Genomic DNA, 9,579 nt, shown 5'->3' on the forward strand with positions numbered 1-9,579 from the left:
AATTCTTTTGCATTGCATGCCCTTATCATTAGCAGTATCGCAGTAACATACATACAAATATTCCTACTGCCAATAACATAACCAGATCAGTAAAAACTTGTTCTAACTATTGAAAATTGGGTAACCATGAGGTTAGCTTATTCCATATTTCCTCAAAGCCCCATGAAATGTTATCCTTACTAATCTTATACAGAACCTTTGTTTGTTTCTATATTTCCTCTATGTCGGTAGAGACCTTTCCGAATACAAAAATTCTTCTTCCCAGCCTCTACGATATGTATCCCTCAATACCTTGCCATGTACTCTCGTCAGGGAAGCTAATATTGCCATTCGTTGTAACAATTTCCAATTCCAAACAAGTATTACAAAAGATAATATTAAACTTATACCAACTAACATCAATAGAACAATAATTGGGTGACACAATGTGTTCAAAATCCCAGTTGCAGTTGGCGACCATCCAAAGAGTTTGTCCCACCAGCTATGATCTGTGTCTTGTTTTACTCTTTGCAAAACTCTGTTTATTTCTTTTGTATCATGGTGGACAGTGATTAAAGTCTTCTCTCCATCTTCCTGAATGCCTTTTAAAATTTTGATCAGGTCTTGGTGTTTAAGTAATTGCTTCACTAGCGTGAGGTTCATCCCAATAGGTGTGGGTAATAACTTGTGATACATTGTGTTGTTGGACTTGATCAACTGGTGGGATACCACTGGTGCTGAATATAAAAAATCACACCCGATGATTCTAACAAAGTTACAAATACAAAAGTTAGAGTGATTTTTGCTAGGTAGAGTTATGTTTTCCTCATCTACTTCTACAAAAGCACAAGCAGTCCTTAAACACACACAGCCTTGACCAATATATACAAGCACAGTCTTTTGACTAGTATTTGGATGAATTTCAAAGTGGCAAACACCTTGCTCAGTGTCAAGACAGACATCCTGAGCATCAATTGTGTTGCTCTCACAAATAAATCCTTGTTGTTCCCGGGTAACACATGATTCTAGATTCACAGACTGCCATTTCCCGTTCTTCATCCGGGCCCAGGTTCTATGCTCCGAAGGATAGAGCACTGTTTCCTCATGATTTAACCCTAGTGCAACAATGGGGTGGATAACATAAACTGTAGCATTACGTATAGTAAGCACAAAGGCAGTAGCCATGTTAATAATGGGATCATAGGTAAAATTTACCAGAGTCCACCAAGATTGGAACTTCTTTTCAAAATCATTGGCATTGTCCCAAACAATCTTTCGGACTTCAGCCGGAAAAATGCCTTCACTTCCTTCCCTAATGATCAAGGCAGCCGTTGCCTGCATCCATAACTGTACCTGTATACAACTAAGAGCTAAAGATACATTATCTTGCGCCATACTAAGTGCATCTATTATTAGTCTGTGGTCCTGGTCTTCAGCCTTTTCCCATATTGGTAACACCTTTGAAACTTGCCATTGGCTAGTTCCCAATGCCAGTAAGGATGATTGCAGGGGCTGTTTTAGTTTTGTCAAATCGCTTGTTGCTGTGGCTAGCTTATTCATTAGTATTTCTGAATCAATTCCATTTAAAACTCCTAATCCTGTTCCTAGCATTCCAGTTAAGTCTCTTTGTGTTCTGCCCCTGAGGTGTACTTGCTTTTGTGACCATATTGTCCAGCCTTCTAATGATGTCTTTAGGAAAGGAGAACAGGCTGGTTGAACTGCTGAGATGTTAATTTGTATTAGCAATTCAACACGCTTGAGAGACCATTCTGGATTAAATAACAATTGTTGTTGGCCTGTGTTCCTTACTACATATGGGCCTGTTTCATAAATTTTGGGTTCCAGCTTGACTGGGGCTTGGGCATAGGTTGTAGGGGAAGGAAGTGCAATAGGGGGTCTCACTGTTGTAGGAAGTATAGCATATATTGTAAAATTTATCATGAGGCTCTCGCCTTCCTTGATCTCGAGCTTTTGACCATTATTAGTCCAAAAACAGTTAACTGCTACAGTCTGTGTTAATATAAAATTATACCAACAATCTAATTTACCTGGGCGGATACAACCTTCTTGTTGGCCACTTTTGGAAGTCGGTTTTACTAAAATCCCCGTTGCTTTCTCGTGGGCTGTTCCATTAATCATACGGCACCCTATTTCAATTTCGTCCCCTACAGTTCTTTGGTGTATCCACCCTTCCCCTAAATTTCGCCATTCTGATAATGCATGTAAATGATCACCATTTGTTCGCCAAATAACCACAACAGCTAACTTTCCATTAATGCTCTTATCCTCTGTGGTTACGGCTTCAGACCAAGGCCACCCACCATTCTCTATCATCATAGAAGCACCTTCCAATTCTTGAATCACAATTACAACTATAAGCCACAGAAATAAAACAATTCTGTTAACTAAATTTCTGCTAACTACATTACTAAATACTCCTGACCATAGTGTCTTCATTTCGCTTGACTGAACTTTAGTTTCAGTTCACCGTCACCCAGCGTTACTTTCCAGGGGGCTTTTGGAGCTTTCTTCACTCTCGAATAATGGATCCAGGCCGTTTGCTCCTTAATCTTGATGGCGGTATGTGTTGTCAGCAGCACCTGGTATGGTCCCGTCCACTTTTCTTCCAAAGGGCGACCTGCAAATGCTTTTACATACACATAATCCCCAGGTTTAAAGGGGTGGATTGGTTGGTCCAGCCCTCTAGCCCTGGTTCCTGAGACAACTTTAGATATTTGATCCAACTGTTTTTGGAGTCCTATTAAATAATTATACAAGTATCCCGACCCCAGTTGCGTCAGGTCCTCCCCGCTGAACAAAAACTGATAGGGTCTTCCGTATAATATTTCAAAAGGGCTTAGATTTTCCTTTGTCCGTGGTTTTACTCTAATTCTAAGTAAAGCCAAAGGGAGAGACTGAGGCCATGATAAATTAGTCTCTTGCCCTATTTTGGCTATTTGTTGTTTGATTAGATGATTCATCTTTTCCACTTGTCCGCTTGCCTGTGGTCTGTAAGGGGTATGGAGTTGCCAGTCTACCCCTAAGACCTTACTTACTTCTTGAACTATTTGCGCACAAAAATGAGAGCCTCTATCTGAGGACATTGCTGCCGGAATTCCGAAACGCGGTATTATCTCATTCAGTAAAACCTTAACCACTTCTCTTGCCTTGTTGGTTCGACAGGGAAAAGCCTCCGGCCACCCGGAAAAAGTATCTGTCAAAACCAACAAGTATCGATACCCCCCTTTTCTTGGCAGTTCTGAAAAATCTATCTGCCATTGTTGTCCTGGATAGTTTCCTTTACTGATTATTCCGAACTTTACCCTATTTTCTGTATTAGGGTTATGATGCAAACAAATACTGCATTGCTGGGTTACTTGTTTTACCGTAGTATACAGATTTCTTCCCACCAAGACTCGACTCAGATTTTTATATAAGGTGTCTGCTCCCCAATGAGTCTTATTATGTTCTGCCATGACCATAGGCCATATTAAATTAGAGGGTAGTACAACCCTATTATCTTTCAGGTATACCCATCCATCACTCCTTGCTTTTCCTCCCAGGTCCCCAATTAACTTTTGATCTTCCCGTGTGTACCTAGGTTCCTGTCCTTCACCTAAAGTTTGTATTTTACCGTCTGGTATTAAAGTGAGCGCTTCTGCCTCAGCCAATCCGGCCACCCTTTTTGCTTCTTGGTCAGCCAATCGGTTCCCTACCTCGAAGTCAGCGGTTCCTTTTTGGTGTCCCCGGCAATGTATAACAGCCACCTTCTCTGGGTGCTTTACCGCTTCCAACAACTTCAAAATCTCCTCAGCATATTTTATTTGTTTTCCTTGGGCCGTTAATAATCCTCGTTCCTTCCAGATAGCCCCATGTGCATGCACCACACCAAATGCATACTTAGAGTCTGTCCAGATATTTACTTTCTTTCCTGCTGCTAGTTCCAATGCCCGCGTAAGGGCAATTATTTCTGCTTTCTGAGCAGACGTCCCAAGGGGTAATGGTTTCGACTCAATTACCTGTTGAGTGGTCGTCACCGCATACCCTGCTTTGCGTTGTCCTTGTTTCACAAAGCTGCTTCCATCAGTATACCATGATTCGTCCGCGTCTTCCAAGGGCTCCTCCTTGAGATCTGGTCGGCTAGAATACACAGTTTCCATAGTTTCGATACAATCGTGGACCACTGGCTCGTCAGGAGCGTTACTAAGGAAAGAAGCTGGGTTCACAATGTTAGTAACCACAATTTCTACGTCATCTTGCTCCACCAGTATTGCTTGGTATTTTAAAAATCTTTGAGGGGATAACCAGTGTGCCCCTTTCTGCTCCAAGACTGCCGAGACAGTGTGTGATACCAGCACGGTTATCTTCTGTCCCATAGTGAACTTCCGAGCCTCCTGTATATTCATGATGACAGCGGCCACCGCTCGAAGGCAACCCGGCCAACCTTTACTTACTTCATCCAGTTGTTTAGAGAAGTAGGCCACAGCTCTCCTGTAGGGGCCCAGCTTCTGTGCCAGCACCCCCAGAGCCATCCCTTGTCTCTCATAGGAGTACAACCAAAAGGGTTTAGACAAGTCCGGTAGACCCAAAGCTGGTGCTCGCATTAACTCCAATTTAAGCTTCTTAAAGGCAGCCCGTGCTTCCCCCGTCCAGACCAATTTCGATTGGTTATTCTTGATGAGGTCATATAGGGGTTTTACAATTAGTCCATAATTATTAATCCATAGACGGCACCAACCTGTCATCCCTAGAAAAGTTTGTAATTCCTTAATGGTCTGTGGTTCTGGGGTACGGCAGATAGTTTCTTTCCGTTCTGTTCCTAACTCCCTTTGTCCCCCTGAAATCTCAAACCCCAAGTAAGTTACACGTGACTGAATCAGCTGAGCCTTCTGTTGAGAGACTCGATACCCATTCAAACCCAGAAAATTAAGGAGACTTATCGTCCATTGCATGCAGCTGCTCCTATTCTCAGTGGCTATCAAAAGGTCATCAACGTATTGCAGCAGAACTCCTTCGGTGTTTGGGGCCTCCCAAACCTCAAGCTCTTTTGCTAGTTGATTCCCAAAAATCGTGGGGCTGTTTTTGAATCCCTGCGGCAATACGGTCCAGGTCAATTGAGCCTTTCGTCCTGAGTCTGGATTTTCCCATTCAAAAGCAAAAAGCTTCTGACTTTCTGGGGCTAAAGTCAGGCAGAAGAAGGCATCTTTTAAATCCAGTACGGTAAACCAAACTAAATTATCTTTTAATTTAGTCAGTAATGTGTACGGGTTGGCTACCACAGGGTGTATATCTTCAGTGATCTTATTTATAGCTCTTAAATCCTGCACTAATCTATAGTTCTTCCCATCTGGCTTCTTAATTGGTAGTATAGGAGTATTATATTTCAGATTCACACTCAACCAGCAGTCCATGTTTTAAAAACTTATCCACTATCCCCTTAATTCCTTTCCTGTCTTCTAATCTTAGGGGATATTGCTTAATCTTAACTGGCCTTTCCCCTGGCTTTAATCTCACCACTATCGGGGCTGCATTTTTGGCTCGCCCAGGGATGTCAGTAGCCCAGACTCCTGGGTAAACTTGGTCTAAAATCTCCGAAGGTACTTTACCGATGGGGTCTGCTTGTATCAGCGTTAAGCTTAGCACGGTTATCAGCTTTTCTTCTCTCACCTTTAACCCCACCTTCCCTTTTTCAAAGACAATTTCCGCTTCTAATTGTTCTAGTAAATCTCGCCCCAGCAAAGACTTCGGGGATCCTGGTAAATATAAAAACCTATGTATTCCCATCTGTTTCCCTAACTTATATTTTAAAGGCCTTAGGAAAAAGGCTTTCTCGTGCTGGCCTGTAGCTCCTATCACCGTCACAAAATCCTCATCCTCTGGTATCAATTTCTGGTTTAACACAGAATAAGTCGCTCCTGTGTCAATTAAAAACTCCACTTCCTGTCCTGATTTCCCTAGCTTAATTTTAACCAGCGGATCTGCTAGGGTAGAATCCCCCGGTCCACTTCATTGGTCGGGAGATACACTAGCTACCATCAACCTGTTCTTCTCCCATTGTTTCCGACATTCCCTTTTCCAATGACCCACTTCCCTACAATATGCACACTGATTCGGTCTCAGGGGAGGCTTTACTGACCTTCCCCTTATCCCATTCCCTCTTCCTTTTCCCCGAAAAGGTTCTTCTTGCCTCTGTAAGGCCGCAACAGTTGCCGCAGCAATAGCCCTACCCAGCCTTTGTTTCTCATTCCCTTCTCGATTCCTAAATACCCTCCATGCCTCTTCCACCAGCCTTTCTAAATCTCTCACATCCGGCTCTTTCATTTTCTGAAGCTTCCGCCTTATATCGTCCGCAGACTGACCCAAGAACAATGATACTAGCTGGACTTTACCTTCCTCAGAAGAGGGGTCTATCGTTGTAAATTTTTGCATTGCTGTCCTTAGCCGATCGAGAAATTCTGACGGGGTCTCAGTTTGCCCCTGTTTTATGGTATATAACCTAGACCAGTTTACAGACTTTGGTATCGCACTTTCCAAGGCGATCCTAATCCATTCCTGATATCTTTTTAATAACCTATAATCACCCTCATCATTATAGTCCCAGTTTGGGTCCACTCTGGGCACATATACCTCCACAGTTCCAGGTAAAACTGACGTTACCTGGGTCTGTACTTGAGTTTGTGCATTCTTAATTACCAGTTGCTTTTCCAGTTTCCGATAATGCTGCCAGCATTATCTCTATATCTTTCCAATCGGGATCTAAATTCTTTCCAATCAGCTCAAACCTCCGGGCCACTGATTCTGGATCATCCCGGTATCCTTTCACAGCTTCCTTCCGTGAATCTAACTCGGCAGTTGTGAAAGGTACTTTTATCCGAGCTGGTCCGTTAGCCCCCATAGCCTGTCGTAACGGGGCTTGAATAACGGGCCCGACCTTACTTCGGGTTTGAGCCGTGATCGGGGTAAAGTCTCCATTCCCCCAACTCTCATTTTTCTTATCTATTCTGCCGTTTCCTGGTCTCGCCCCCACGCCTTGTTCTATTATCTGGGGCGGGAGGACATAATCCTCCATTCTCTCCTCTGACTCATTCAATTTCAAACATCTCTGCCCGATACTGCACGCCGAACAACATCTTTTCATTTTTCCTGCCCCTTCCTTCTTCATATCCTTTTCTATTGCCAGGATCAAAGGATCCTGTGGGGCTAAGTTAATTCCACACTCCTTCTGCCATTCCGGGTGGTTTCTCAAAGTGAAAAACATATCTGCGTATGACACCTCATCCCACTTTCCCTCTCTCCTTAGAAACAACATTAACTGTAGTAAAGTATTATAATTTAAGGTTCCATTCAGTGGCCATTTCCCTCACAATCCAACTTATAAAGTGGCCACCATTGATTACAATATTTTATCAACGTTTTCTTATTTTCAGTTCCACCGGGGGATCCCCCTATATTTTTCCAATGACTCAAGATACATCCCAACGGGCTTTTCTTTGGAATCCCACTACTCTGCTGCCCCCCCATGTTACAGTTCAGAATGTTTCTTGTTACACAATACAAGCCGGCAGCTTTCCACAATAACACCAAGATCCTAGTAACGTTATAAAGTGTACAATCAAAATCCCAAAGACAATAGCCAAGGTCAAGTTCCACATTTAAACACAACGTAACACTAACCTCGCATGCAAAGGTTATTTGTTTCCCAACAGCAACTGAGTGCTTTCCAAAAAACCAAATGCCGTCCTGCAGAAAACTTTTACTTTCCGACTTACAGACGACCCCAATTGACCGGTCAACCAAATAAACCAAAATAAAGAATATAATCACTTACAATGATGGGGTCCGTGTCTGCCTCCGCAGTGATCCGTTGAGTCGAGGAGTCCCTCCGGGAAATCCCGGGGGTACCCTAGGGAGTCCTGTTCCCAGCGGGTCCTGCGGTCCGACAGAGAAGAAGTCCCATCTGGGTCGCCAGATTGATTCAAAGATCATAAATCCAATTTCTTTAAGTGATTTATTCTTTATTGACGGCGCCGGATGCACGGGGGATCTTTCCGCCTATCGTGCATCCCGAAGTGAAAAGCCGTCCCAAATTTATACATCACAGTGATTAATATTTTATTAACGCCTATACATATTCATTATCTAACCCCGCCTACTCTCGCTTCTCATGCTAATCAGTTTTTTGTGTCCTGCGCCTGCGCAGATCCTCTCAGTGGTCTTGGGCAGGGGTCGTCGAGCTGTGGTCGGTGGTCTCAGAGAGGAAGGCCATAAGTCTTCCTCACAGTGTACTTTTCACCCTTGGTCAGGATTCTGCTGATTTAGCTTTCTTCCTAACCGCAAGGACTGTTTTTTCTTCGAATCTTCTGCTCATTATTTTCTTATCTTGGATTCCAATGTCTTGTTCGAGATATATTGCCCATATATGTCCTATTTCGAGATACATTGTCCGTACATCTGTTTCCTGCCCTACACCTAATGTTCTGTTCTCCTTTAATAGTTTCATTCTTAACCCTTTCTTATCTGGAATCGCCTCAGCTTCCCTAATCACCGGGAGTCTCTGCTCCCCCAGGACGCACACCTGTTACGTTAGGCGGCTGGTTTTGATGCTCCCAGGCTAATACATATTCATTACTACTTCGAGAAGAGGCAGGGTTATTAGAATTGGTTTCCGGAATCCGAAACCCCTCCCAGGGGCGCCTGCGTACCAGTCTCTGGTGGTCTCTCGGGGCTTGCTCGGGCTGAATGCTGGTTGTCTTCCTCCCAGGCTTTTGTCCTTCAATTGTCCTTCATCTCCCCCTTCCTCCTCGTTTGGGAGCCTCTGCGCCGGATTTCAGAAACTCTAGCAACATCCCCTGCAGTAGTCAGCACTTTTCCCTAAAAACCCCTTTGTTCTCTTATCACCTAGACCCGGGCCTCGATGTTAACCCTTCAAATCCCTTAGTGACACGAATTGCTGGACCATTCCTTACAAAAGGAAGGATAAAATATGTAGAGGAGCAATGGCACACGCGAAAGCCCAGCGCCGCGGGCAGAGGCAGCGAAGGTTGACGGCAGAACAGTGCTCGGTTTGAACACGGAGAGGGAAAGCGAGGGGAAGGTGGCCGAAGCCGGCCGCAGTCTCTGAGCTCTCCTCCTCCTGATTGTTTTCTCTCAAAGCCATTTCTGTCTGTGTGCGGGCACCCGGAGCCGGCAGAAGTCCCCGTGAAGTCCTTCGGCAGGACGGAGGGCTGCGTGGGCTCCAGTGAGAGAGGGAGTTAGGAGAATCTTATCAAGTAGAGATAGAGCGCTGACAGCGTTAAACTAGGATGCTACTTAGCGTCTTTGCTAACTATGGTGCATTGTGCCAATTAACTAAAGCAAGAAGCCTTGGGCCCCTTACCAAGGTCAGTCTCCTAATAAGAGAGTGAGCCTGTCTTAAGAAACTGGGAGAAACTGGTCCTGCAGATGGACAAGAGCCAAGGAGCAACTGAGTCTGTGCAAAGACAAGAGGTCAACTAGCGGTGACGAGGAAGAGTCATCAATCTTCATGCCCACGACCTCCCGTGCTGCCCAGCGCTGAATAAACATACCTACTTTACAATCTCACTGATTGTGGAGTCCCTT

General features: G+C 44.2%; 1 long non-coding RNA gene across 1 annotated transcript; it reads right to left on the minus strand.

Annotated features, from left to right (window-relative positions):
• Positions 1-849: 849 nt before the first annotated feature.
• On the minus strand, positions 850-9,181 carry LOC310891571. Its single transcript, XR_014577633.1, has 2 exons — positions 7,654-9,181; positions 850-2,626 (listed from the first exon to the last, which is right to left on the minus strand). It is a non-coding gene; the product is annotated as an uncharacterized lncRNA (long non-coding RNA).
• Positions 9,182-9,579: the final 398 nt, after the last annotated feature.

Source organism: Anser anser, assembly GCF_964211835.1.
Source record: "Anser anser genome assembly, contig: HAP1_SCAFFOLD_152, whole genome shotgun sequence".
In the NCBI taxonomy this organism is placed as follows: Eukaryota; Metazoa; Chordata; class Aves; order Anseriformes; family Anatidae; genus Anser; species Anser anser.